Genomic DNA, 13743 nt, shown 5'->3' with positions numbered 1-13743 from the left:
TAGTCTTATTCTCTTTTATAAACCTTTATTTTCAGTTCAAATTGAGCACGCCAAAACTCAGTAGAACTAAGCTCATAATCTTACCTACCCCCTTCTCTCAACCTGTTTTTCTTCTGTGTTCATTCTTGGGTAGAAATCCTTAAATGTTTTTTCCTCTCATATAAGGTAGAGACCCCACACTCCTTAGAATGGTTGACAATACCCCCTTGGCCTGACTTTTGCTTAGCAAGCCTTGCTCCTACTATGTCCTTACAAACCCATTCTGCCTTATCTGAATCCATATGTGGTTTGCAGAACATGCCATTCATGCTCACTTCTTCCTGCTCAAAATTCTCTTTCCCCTCTTTTCCACCAGGCTCATCTTTTAAGACTTGTTGATTTATGACAGCTTTATGAGGTAGGTATTATTATCTCCCCATTTTTCAGAGGAGGAAATTGAAGCTTAGAAAGTTTACCTTTCCCAAGAACTGATCAAATTTTTCTCCTGGGAGTTAGAAATTGTAAAAAATGAATCAGTTCCTAATAGAAAAGTTTTATTGTAGATGTACAGTAGAGAATCAGTTTCAAATGGAAAAGTTTTATTTTTATTTTACTGTAAAGAAAGATCAGGAAGAAGTCTCACTCCCCACAGGGTACGGAAATTGTTTTTTATCAAGTATGTATAAGGGTTAGATATGAGGTAAGAAAAGAAATACTGAATGTGAGAGGTAGAAACAACACTGAGAGAGAGGGAGTTTAAGAGCTCTCTTGGTGCCTAGGTCTTTTCATTCTTGTGTTGATGATTGTTGAGATTTCCTTTCTCTGGAGTTCCTTTGAATTGAATTTTTGTTCTTGGCAACCCAAAGGACAAAATTAAAGCAACGTGTATATTTGTGTATACTTGGTAGCTTTGTTTCAATAATTAGAGGAAATCTTCACTGAAAAGTGTTTGTATTCCATAGGCTTATTTATGAATTTGATTGGAATTTAGAAAATGGTTTCTCATGAAAACAATTAAGTGATAATTATGTTCTTTGGTTAGTTTATAAATATTGAGTTAACCTATTAGATTTAACTACTGAAAGTTATAATGAAATAAAAATAAATAACACTATTGAAATATAGTTACTAAAGCAGAATCAGTAATTCAAATTAAGACTAAAATAGTTTTTCTTGAATGCTGGTACTTGAAGAAAAACAGATTTAATTAAATAATCATAAAGTAGTAGATATAAATTTGCATGGAAATTGTGGCTGCTCTGTATTTATTTAAAACGACTGTATTGAGAGTGTTTAGTGTTCATGATAGATTATTTGTTTTGGGTTTAAAACTGTAATAAAATTAAAAGGGCTGGAGATACATGTCTTGGGGCTGTGAAGGAGATAGAGGAAGGAACATAGTATATGATCTCCCCTCCATTAAAGGCAGTATTTCTGGGGACCAAATTTCCTCTGTTCAGTATTTCTTAATCTCTTTGGTTTATGGATTTCTTGTTTGCACTCTTAAGAATTATTCAGGACTCTCATGAACAACATTGTTCATGTTGTTGTATCTATTGATACGTTTTGCATTTGAAATTAAAAATGAGAAAATTTAATATACAAGCATATATTCCATCACTCATTAGAGTGATGTCATCACAGGTTATATAGTTTGTGAAAAATTTCACTATATTCAGAGAATGAGAGTGGAATAAACAATTAATGCGTTAGTATTATTATTAAAATAGTTTTGACATTGCCGATACCCTGAGCAGGTCCTGAGTGAGAATCCCTGGACCAGACTTTAAAAATTGCTCCTGTAGCTAAAATACTTCAGTTTTGAATTTCTTTACTTTAGATGAGAGAAGCCTTTAGTTGCAGTAAAAAGTAAAGTTTTCAGAATACATGTATTTTATGTTGAGCAGACTCATCTCTCTCAAATTCAGAGTTCTTTTCCACAGTGAAATAAAACAATTGGACTTGTCTTTGTTTGCATTTAGTCTTAAATTAGAAGACCAAGATATGGAAACAAAGAATGGGTAGTGTTGATTGTGGGATGTGTGTGTGTGTAATGTATGTGTGTGTTTGGGGGAAGTGATCTAGTCAAATGGCATTGAGCTGGTACTAGAAGTGTGTTCTAGGTGGTTCATCTAATGGTGGTCATTTTGCTCTCTGTCTTTAGCCATATGTTATGGTTCAGTGTATGGCTGTTATTTGAGTCCTATACTGGGTAGTTTAGAGGCCACAGTTAGTAAAGGGACTATATTTTGAAGCATTTCATATGTATGAGAGAATCTCATGATTTTTCTAAGGCTTAGGAAGAGTGTTCATGTTAAGATTTCAGCATTTTGTGTTGTTGCTACCACTAGCTGGATCTGCATCAGGGACTTGAATGTAATGGTAAAGCTATACAATTTCATGTACAGCTGTTTTCTTACAATGGTAGTATTTGTAGCTTTATGTATTAGGTTCTCTATTTAAAAAAGTGAATGCAAATCTCCTTTTTTATTTTACCTTGGTAACATGTTAATTTAGTTGTGACATTTTGGGCCTAAAGAAATTATGTAGCTTTTTTTTAATAAAATGAAAAATTATTTTGAACTGTGAATTATCACTGATTTCTCTTTCAACGTCGGTTTTTTTAAAAAATGAAACATATCTATATATTAATTCCATAGGTTACCTTATAGAAAAAACTATTAGTGTATATATAAAAGATATATGTCTGTTTCTGAAAAAAAAATTTATATTAAAATACCCCACAAAATACAAACATATTATTCCTTAAAGTATTATTTAAATATAGGAAAACATTAAATTAAAACACTTAATGTATTTCTTAAATGGTTCAATAGGGTTTAAGGATTTGATGGGAAAAATTATTATCTTAATTACAGTTGTTTGGTTAGAAGAAAATTTTCAGACTTTGTAGAAATTATATTTTGTAAGTATCTTAATTTTTCAAGGCTTTCTCAGCCTAAACAATGATAAGCTAATTTACTTTTTAAAAAGGGTTAATTTGAAAGTGATTAATTTCCTCAGGCTAAAGACTCATTTAGGGAGGCTTCTAAGACAATAAGGTCAAGAAGCAGTATGTGTTTCCAACTTTAATTTTGGGGTTTTGTTTGAAATGGCTATTCCATAAACCAAAAGTGAATCCTCCATCCACCTTTTTGAGAGAAATTACTCTTCAGTTACAATGTATTGATATATTCATGGAAGTATTTTTGACTGTTGATGACTTTATACTCATCTAGAGATAATCATTATAGTATCTTTGTCTCTATTTTAGTGTAAACTTTTGTTTTTCCTGGGATGTGCCAGTTTAGTTACATTGACATCTGTATTTTCAGCTAAATTAGCCTTGACCAACTGCTTTATTGATTGGTCCAAATTTGTGGCATGTTTTTCAGAAAGACTTATGATGGGTTGGCGCAAAGAAATGTCATATTCCAATCACGACATGAGAAATGGTTGGATTGCCTGTCCTACTAGGAGGTATTCTTAAAATTAGTTATCCTGTTATATCAATACTTGTATCTCCCATTAAGAATGAGAAATATCTGGATTTTGTTACTAGCAGAGTTAAAAATATGATACTTACAGATCCATAGAAATTATCATTCTAGGAACTGATGTGCCAAAGATTTTTGGATTCCAACTTTTTATGGCTCTCCTAAATAGAAGAACCATACGATGTCTCTTAGTAAAATAATTATTAACCTACTCCATTTATACTGGTAACTGATACACATTTTCCAGGAATAATGCAGTTTTATTATTTAAAATTCATGTAAGAATAAGTGTTATTTTTCCAGTGTTTGTCTTTTTTCTTAGGGTTAGATCTATGGTAATGCAACTAAAAACAAAAATACAAAACTTACCACAAATAATTTCTATTGCATTCACATAGTAGTTAACACAGTGTTTACATTTCTGCCTGTTAGAATTGTAACTTAAAGTGCTGCGTAAGGAAGATGTAAGAGTTTTGAAGCATAGACAAGCTGTAGTAATTGCGTGCTAAAAGAAATTTAGTAAAATTGCTGGCTTAGAATTGTTTTGCAATTCAAATAATGCCAACAGTTCTCCATGAAAAGATGACTTGTTTTATTCTTAAAATTTCCTTTGTTAAGATGAATTTTTAAAAACTCTTAAACTCATCTTAGATTTTTATCATTTAATTCATCTATATAATTATGTGCCCCCTCCATTTTCAGACAGGGTAATAGAAAACTGAGCAAGAAAGTAAAGCCAAAGGTCACAGAATTAATAAGTGGTGGAAATAACAGAATTCAGAGGTCCCTGAGTTTTATCTGTATCTTTTAAAATTGGTAGACAAAAATACAGTAAAAAGCTACAATTAAAATGCTCTAGTGGTTACTCCATGAATCAATTTCATTTCATAGAAAACTTTAGTAGGTCCGTTACTTTTATGTTCATGTATTTGTATACTACATTTTACTCTATAATCTAGTTATAGATTATATTTAAGCTATTATTTTAAACTATAAACATTTAAACATATATACATATTCTTTAATATTCATTTTATTTTACTAACTACCATCTGTAATTATAAATCATTTTGAGTCATCAGTTTTTGGAACTAGGGGAATTTTACCCTTATGTATGTAAAATAATTGCATATAGACCTTCATTATAAAAATTCTAGGTAATAAAAATGTAGCCAGAAATACACATCTTTATTTTTTTCCTTTCTCTTTGTTGCTTCTTTTTGTGTAAAAGAAACTGAGTTATTTTATACTAATGAATAATTTTTGGGTCTAGGAGCTGCCCTCTAGGTTTTCTCAAATTGCTACCATAGCAAAATGAAACTAAACAAAACTTCATAGAATGAATACATCTCTTTTGTATATAGAGCACTGTTAAACATACTTTACAGAAAAAACCTCCATATGGAGATAATTAAGTAGTATAAAAGAAGCAGCTCTTTTATAGTTAGTAATTTTTAACAACTGCCCTATAGTACAGTAGATATTTGGTCCACACATTTAATTAAAACCATTATCTTTCTTCTTGGAAGCATTTATTGTACAATTCCAAAATTGTTCATGAAAACAAAATCATGAATCTATTTGTCTCTAAATTGGGGCACTGAACAAGTAGTAGAGAGTGTGTGTCTCTGTATAAAGTATGCTTCATTTTAGATCTGAATATGTTTTCTTCCCTGTTATAATTTTTTCCATCAAGTAGAAGGAATGCTTTAGTATCAGTTGAGTGAAAGTTTTGAAAATTAAGTCCCTAAAGTTTTTTTGAGTCAGAGATATAAATATTAAATCATTTAATCTAATCATTAGCAGACCCAATGATTCGATTAAAATGTGTTTTAAAAATTTCAAGTGAGACACTGATATGTGACCATCTATTTCTGGCTTTAAAGATTATAGATTATACAACTCAAAACTGTAATCAGAATCCTCTGTGAGAATGGACACATTCCTTTTGAGCTTTAAGAAATTCATCTTCTGAAACTTTAAGTGCAGGGTATAAATTTGGACATGTAGGTTCATTTACCCATCATTTCAGATGTTCTGGGAAGAAATATCTAATGATTTTTTCCATGACATCTACCCTTTTTTTCAGATTCTCGACTGACATTTTATCGTGTTATTGTGTTCCACGCTATTTAGTTTCTCCTGGATCCTTCCGAATTTCACATGCACTGCTTCAATCAGCTCCTGCAGAGCGGATAACATACCTAGGGACCCAGGTCTTACTGGACAAGCAGCCAATCATGAACAGGGGCAGACTGGCCTTTTTTAAAAAAAAAAATTTTATATATTTTTTGCATTTCAAAGTATAGATATTCATTTTAGCTATTGAAAAGTAAAATCTAGTAAGTTTACTGTAGGGAATATTTATCTTAAAAAAGGAAGGATTATGTAGAAATGAGCCTACCTGCTGGTTTTTCTTTCCTTTTTCAATAATGTTTACATTGTAACTTAAACATTTTTCTGTCCCTAAAAATTAGGCATGTCTTTGTTTCCTAATGCATATTTCTGTTATGTAAACCTGCTTGTATAGATATGAAAAAAAAAGTTTGAAACTTTTCTGTGTATGCACAAAATATACCTTAATGGTATCTTGGGCAGGGGGTAAGAACCTCACGTTTACAAGGGAAGTAGAAGTGAGGGATTTGCTTAAGGAGCTTTAAACTACGTAGCTGTGAATTGGGAATTTAGTCTGTGTGTCAGAAAGATACAACCAACTCTGCCATCAGTTTAAAAGAAAAACAAGATTTTGGTAGAATCTTGTCTAAATGACTTTAACACTATTAGAGAATTTTAAAAACTGTTACAAAATAAGACTGCTTTAGAACAGCAACATAAATTTGGGGCTACTATTTCAGATGTGTACTCATGTTAAAATTAGGTTTCAATATTGGCAGTTAGGTAACAAAGGAAAATATGGTTTATTTGTATTTTAATGAAATATTGGTACTATATAAAACTGAAGGTTAATTTTTGGGTCAATGAGCCAGAATTTCAATGTGGATATGGAAAAAAAGACTTTCATTTTATAAACAAGAATAAATATATATGTTTTAAATGCCAAAATATTCAGTTTTAAATTTTTTTGTTTCGTTTTGAAGACATGTAAGAACTAAATTAGACTTTTAATTTGTGGTTAATAACAGTGAATAAATAAACATGGGTCTAAAAATTAAAGAATGAATTGGGAATAAGACTTCTGATACTTTAAAATTCTGTATGAGGAAGATAGTATGTTATCAAAGAATGTACTGTATTTTGTTGATCCAGAACATTGCTTTTTTTAAAAATTTTTAATATTTTCTACAATTACAACATTGTTTCCCATATCTCAGACTGAATTTGAGTTGATTTCTTCTTAACATTATTGAGTTAGTAATCAGTGGCATTTAATTTTTGTAAAGCAAAACTTAAGGCTTTAGGTGCTTCCAGTAAAACTATAAGCCCATTGAAATTGTTTTATTTAGATTTTAGTTTAAATCCATCTCTATCCTGCTTTATTGCTCTCCCTTTGACTAATACGTAGCAACGTCTTTTTTCTATGCACAGAATTTATACAAAAAGTAATTTTTCTTAGTGTCTTCTATCCTTGTTTTTTTTTTTTTTCCCGACATTTAGAAACCAAATACTGTATGCCTTCTTATCTTCACATTAAGTAGTAAGAAGACTATAACTTGAATAGACTAAAAGTTGTCTTGGGGCATTTTCTATCATATAATGCTATATTTTGCAAAATTTCTGTAGTACTTTGTGTTTCTTTCTCCCTAAGAAGAAAAAAAATTTAGTTATGTGACAGATAAGTTAAAATTGTATAAGTCCTACTTGGGTATTTGTGGTAATGAAAGAGTGAAACTGTTTGATCACGGTTCAGATAAGAAGTAACGATATTGCTTTTGGTGAGAGTAACTTGCATTTAGAATTCAGCCAGACAATTGAGTCTTAAGCTGTTTTTACAAGTAAAGAATATAGTGCCATATAGAAACCTGAATTTTCAAAAATAGGCTGATTCTTGTTTAGCCAAATATCTTAGTTTTTGTTAGTTTTAAAAACTGTCTAGCAAAGGATAGAGTGTTAAATACTTAGAATTCTAAAGCATGAGTTAAACTGGTATAAAATGACTTTAAAAAAAAGTAAAAAAATAAAATGACTTTAGTATTTTTTTAATTTATAATGAACACTGGGATAATTTTTAAAAGTTTATTTCTGTGTTGCATAACATTTTACAGTATTGAATGTTACTTTTTAAAAGAAACGTTTCAGCAATATTTAAAAAACTGTTTTAGCAAAGTCTTCTATGGACGAATGGGCAGTCAGTATCAGTTTTAAAAGTCTTTTACAAGGTAACCAATTTTCCTCTGCACAGTAAAACAGTTAAAATAATGTTTATACACTGGGTTTTCTGATGTTTGAGTTCTAAAAATTGCCACATAGTCTGCAAATGATTTCATTGTATTGCAAATGCTTTGGGGGAATGTTTATTCTCTTTATAAATGGAGATTGAGCACCACCTGTTGGTCAAACTAATGTATTTTAATTTGTGAATTCAGCAAAAAATTTTTGTTTTAATTTAATAATTGCATTCCTTAACTGTTGAGGTCTTATATATTATATAATTCTGTCACAGTATAGATTTATGTCTGAAAACTATACTTCATGAAATTCACCAGACTGCCTTGTTTATTATAGATTATAAAATGATCCACCTTTACCACCTTTACTATTTGTTTTCTTCACTTTGCTCTTTGCTACTGAATTATAAGTTATCCTTTTTTAAGGAAGTGAATGGTCTTAACCCTGGGTTTATTTATGAAGTTATTAAAGGAGATGATTATTTTATTTGCCTCATGTGGAAATTATCAAAATGAGGAAGTCAGTTCCTATGTTGTTAACTGTGTCTTAACTGAATGATGCTAGATTTAATTTTTAAGAAAATGAAATCCTTTTCTATTTGTTTTTCTTATTTAATAACAATTTGAAGTAAAAAAACAATGAATTCTTGTATTAAAAATAGCAATTACTATTTTTTGTTGCAGTTATGTATCTTTTATAATTTTAGACTTTTGAATGTTTTGTTTCATTTGAAATGGATACTTATAACTCTAGTAGGCATTAATAAAACAAATGATTAATTTTAAAATGTTTATTTTAATGTATATTAATACAAAATTAATAGAATAAACTATTACTCAGAGCAAAGCAGAAAATGTCTGAAGTGACATATGATACTCAAAGGTATTAAAAATATATTTTCATTAAGATTGGGTATAGAAGGCAACTGGGGTACTTCTGCTACTGCTGACATCAAAGTAAGTGCTACAGCTGTATCAAAGTCTTAACCATCATACATTAATAATGTACAGTAAATAAATCAGTGCTTTTGGGTTTTAGGGAGGTTGATCTTTTTATTTTAGGTCATACTTTCTAAGAAGAAGTTGTTCCATGCTTAGTATTAGATGTATTCTTATCAAGAAAATAGTATAAATAGGGTCAAAAGAAACAAGTTTAAGAAACTTACATTTGTATTTTATATACAAATATGTTTCATAACAGAAAGCAGCTGATTTTTTTATTATAAAAATCAAGACTTGTAGTGTCAGCTATATTGTTTGAAATCATGAATCATATCCCAGTTCCCCTCGGCTCCTGTTGCTTTCTTCTGTATCCATTTAATGTTATCACTTGTTAGTCTTTCAAGCTAGAAACTTCAGACTCAATCCAGTCTCTCATCTTTCCCACTTTCCCATCAAATTCAGTTTCTAAACTTTGGAAATAACTCTTCATTCTTTCTTCTCTCTGTACTTTTTTTTCTGACTCTTCTAGTAGGTTTCTAACTAATGTTATTGTCTTCAATCTCTTTCTTGTTCCACCTAGCTTCAATAACACTGAAAAGTATTTTTGCTTTTTTTTTTACTAAAACACTTGGCTGGACAGAGTAAAAATCCTTTCGCTCTCAATTGCTTACACAGCCAAATCTAAATTCCTTAGAACAGCATTCATTGGGACCTTAGAGTCTGTTTCTAATCTACCTTTCTAGAGTTTTTCCCTTCGCATTCCCACCCTTTGAAACCAAATGTCATCTCCTTTGTGAAGAGTTACTTTAAGAATTAGTTATACTGATTTGAGCTCTACTAGCAATTGGATCATATTACTAGAAGGTCTCTTATCACTAGAAACATTGTTGGTTTATATATGTATAAATAGTTATGAACTCTTTGAAAGCAGAGACTGTGTGTTTTGTTTGATTGTGTGAACTTTGAATTGCAAGTCCCAAGCATAGTCCTTGGCACAGAAGAGGCTGTAAACTTATAGTAAAGAGTATGGACTCTGGACAAGACTGCCTAGGTTCAAATGCCAGCTCTTCTGCTTTGTCTCCTGGAGCAATTTATTTAATTCCTGAGCCCCTAAATATGTTTATATATGTAATGTGCTTAGAATAGTGCCTGGTACATAGTTAATGCTTACTAAATGTAAACAGTTTTTATTTTAAAAATAAAATAAGCCAGTTAGATAATATTATATTCCAAAATTTGAGAAAGTACACAGATTTGAAGCATAGTTCTTAAAGATCATTTTTTTGCAGTAAAATATCGCATTTAAAAACTAATTTAAAATCTTTCCTTGAATATCTGAAAGCCATTTTGTTTAAAAGTTTAGTAACTGAGAATTGAATTATGTTAAGTTTTAGTAAGCTTATCCTTAAGACTTAAAAAAATGTGCACATGTGTATAAATAACTTTAATATTTTATTAGAGTTGTTGCTATATTATGTTATAGTAAAATCACTTAAAATAACTATTAACCAAAGTGTTTTTTGGAGATATAGAGAAATGTTGTTAAGAAAATAAAATAAGAAATTGGCACCTGATCCTTTTAGGTAGACTTTCAAATTAAAAAATGAAGACGTAGCATAGGCTTTTTTTTTTTTTTTTTTAAAAGATAGGCTGAGTATAGCAATCTCAGTAGAAGTGTTTGTTTTTTACTTTTTCCCATCCTTGTTGGTCTGATTGATTTTCTCATCACTTCCAACCAAGTTGAATGTAAAGATTTTCCTTATTTTCTTTCATTGATTTTTGGAGGGAGGATAGGTGGATACATAAGGAAATATCAAGGAAATATTTTTTTATATACATATATAATGTTATAGTTAAATCTGATTTCTTCAGTTAGAGATTTTTATTCACCATTTGGCACTGGTAAGATGAAGGTTAAAAGCATCCACTGGGATCTATGCTTCTGAATCTAGACAGTTTTCAAAAATTCATAAAAACATTCATAATGAATGAGAATCACTGAGTAGTATTAATATTAGATTGTAAACGCAAAGTATTTTTAAGGAACTTACAACTTCTTGGAATTATAAAACATATGTATTTCAGACAATAGAGTACACAGAAATTTGATCTTTGGTTGAATCGTATATTTTGCAATTTAGTACCATTAAGAGTGTATATATTGCATAAGTTTTAAAAAGTATCGTTGATATGTATCATTTTTTCTGTGGTTGAGTGCTTATATTAGAAATAAGTATTAATTTGACAGTCTGTGTTTGCTTAATATTATGTGTGTGTGCTTTGAATTATTTTTCTTAATGATTGACATACATTACTCCTGAGTGAGATCCTTGCTGTTGATAGTGTTCTTAAATAATTTGTGCAGTTTAAAATGAGTAATTTAACTGCACATGGCTTTCTGTTTACTTTTTGTATGTTGTTTCATCATATGGTTATCAAATGTATGATGATTCAGTAAATATAATTTTGAGGGGATTTAATTAAACATTTGAGTATGAATATAGTCTAAATATACAATTTTAAAGTTATATTTTACTGTTTAGTAAGTTGAAAATTATTCCTTCAAATTTGTGTGCTCAGAATCAAGTAGAGACATTAAACTTAGAGGAAACATAAATATTCCAGAATTATTTTCTAGGAACAAAATTATGCTTGTCTCCATATTTGAAAATAACTTTTACTTATAGGATTTACAATTTTCATACTTTGTGTTAGATTAGAAAATTTTCAATCCTTTTTTAAATGAATAAGCCACTTAAAACTAGTGTAAAATATTTCAATTTTATATATAACTCATATTAATAGGCAGTATTTCATTTTATAATGAAAATTCCTCATTGTGAGATGTAATGACTCCTACCAAGAAATATTTTAATTTCAAAGTATCAGTGATAACTATATTTTCAGATTAATAAGAAGTTAATAGAAATATACAGTGTTTATTCAAATGTTTTTTGGTGTCTGATGAATACTGACACTATGCTTTAATTCTGGATATTTCCCAATTAAGTGTTATTTAGGAAGAGACAGATCTTAATAGAGAATTAAAATGCAGTGTTATATGTGCTATATAATAAGGCATGATTCAAAGGAAACTTTAGAGCAGTGCTTAAGTCTTCTTCAGGGTTCAGAGAAGGTTTTTGTGAGTTGATGATGCTTTGTTTTGTTTACAGAGAATTGAAGAATATTTCCAGGTGGTAATAGAAAATAAAGAAGGGATTTTAGGTTAAGGGAACATTATGTGCAGAGGTATGGAGGCATTTAGAGAGCAGGGCTAGGAAAAGGAGACTATGGACCTATGAGGCTGACTGGACATGTAGGCTATAAAAGCTTTTTGGATGTTATGCTAAGAATTTTGGATTTTATCCTGTAAGCATTGGTGAGACATTAAAGAATTTTGAGTGGGAGAGTAACATGTACCTATTTACATTTTCAGAAGATTTTCTGGTGGAGGGATGAGGGTAGAAGGACCAAGTAAAGAAATTACTGCAATAGTAGAGGAAAGGGTAATGAGTGTCTGATGAAGGCAGTGGCAGTGAGTAGAAAGAATATTGAGGTAGAGTCAACCTTGATGATTAACTGGATGTTGTGGTTCACAACAACAGTTTTGTTTTGAGTACCCAAGACCAGCTTCTAGGAGTACGTAGACCAACTTCTAGGTTTGTTGGAATACCCAAGTCAATTTCTAGGTTTCTAGGCTGAGGTGCTACTCACTGACATAGGGACTATTGGAAAGGGGACATAGTTTTGGGACTTGGGGTGGACTGCTGTAGTAAACAGGTCATGTTTGAGACATCAGAGGACACTAGTTTAGGAAATGTTCAAGTAGGCAGTTGGATGTCTAAAGATTTGGAGCCCAAGAGACAGAGGTTTGGAAGTTAGCATACTGGTCCCGAACTCATTTCATTGATTTTATTTTTTAGTCTGCTAATGACTCTTTAAGAAAAGGGTAAAGTTGTGAGAGTAAGGATATTTTGGAACTTGAATTAGAGAAATTTTGGAAAAATAAATGTCTGTGTGTAGTCTGCTTCACATTTTAAGGAAACTGGGATTCATTTCTGCTGCCAGTTCTCTGCCACCAGCTGTCTCATGTAATCAATGAAGTTGTCTTGAGGGAAAGTAGAGCAGATGATGACCCAGCTGTTCTGGATACTTATAAATTTAGGGGAGGCCTAATTTTTTAGTGTATGTTCAACTCACTTGGGTTGGTTATCTGTAGTTTTCTGTTGCAAGTGTCAATGTTTCTCTCTGTTGGTGTGGGCAATAGAGAGTTGACTCTAATAAAATCACTAAAGTGAGCAAGAATAATTGTTTTGATATCACTACCACTCCTATCATTTATTTCAAGGTTGTGGAAATGGAACTAGTCCAGTGTTTAATAACCCAACATTTTATATGTATTGTATGATATTATACATGAATATGGGTTTTGGATGTTATGTTCTTTACAGGACAGTTTAAATCTGTGCTTTGCTTGTTTTAAATGAAATTGCATATGTGTTAACGAATCTTTTATTTGGACTTCTGAAGTTTTAATCTGTGTATCATGGAAATATTTTTGTTAAATTTTAAATTATGATACATATAAACATACAGAAAAGCAAGATTAAACATATTAACAATCGTATTACCATATATACTTGAGATTACTGAATATTCCATCAATTTACAGAAGGTAATTTAAATGCCATTTGCAATTTAAAAAAACCCCAATAATAAATACCAGGGACTACATCCAACAAAAGATGTGCAAGACCTTTATGGAAAAAAATGATACAACTTTATTGAAAGACCTAAAAGCTAAATAAATGGGGAGAGGTACTATGCTTTTGAACGGGAAGGCATAAGAATAGAAATTATCCCCCAAATAAATCCAGTAAGTTCAATAATACAATTCTGATAAAAATCTCAACTAGTATTTTTTACAGCATTAGACAGTCTGACTTTAAAATTGATATGGAAGTGTAAGGGGCAAGAAG

At 30.6% G+C, this 13743-nt stretch overlaps 1 protein-coding gene across 6 annotated transcripts in view; it reads left to right on the top strand.

Annotated features, from left to right (window-relative positions):
- Nucleotides 1–13743, top strand: part of FBXL17 (F-box and leucine rich repeat protein 17) — a 472180-nt gene that overhangs the window by 77841 nt on the left and 380596 nt on the right. The gene's annotated exons all lie outside the window — the stretch shown is intronic.

Source organism: Balaenoptera musculus, chromosome 3 (assembly GCF_009873245.2).
Source record: "Balaenoptera musculus isolate JJ_BM4_2016_0621 chromosome 3, mBalMus1.pri.v3, whole genome shotgun sequence".
Classification (NCBI taxonomy): domain Eukaryota; kingdom Metazoa; phylum Chordata; class Mammalia; order Artiodactyla; family Balaenopteridae; genus Balaenoptera; species Balaenoptera musculus.
The sequence above is the reverse complement of the archived record's forward strand: the minus strand, read 5'-3'. Positions and strand labels throughout refer to the sequence as shown.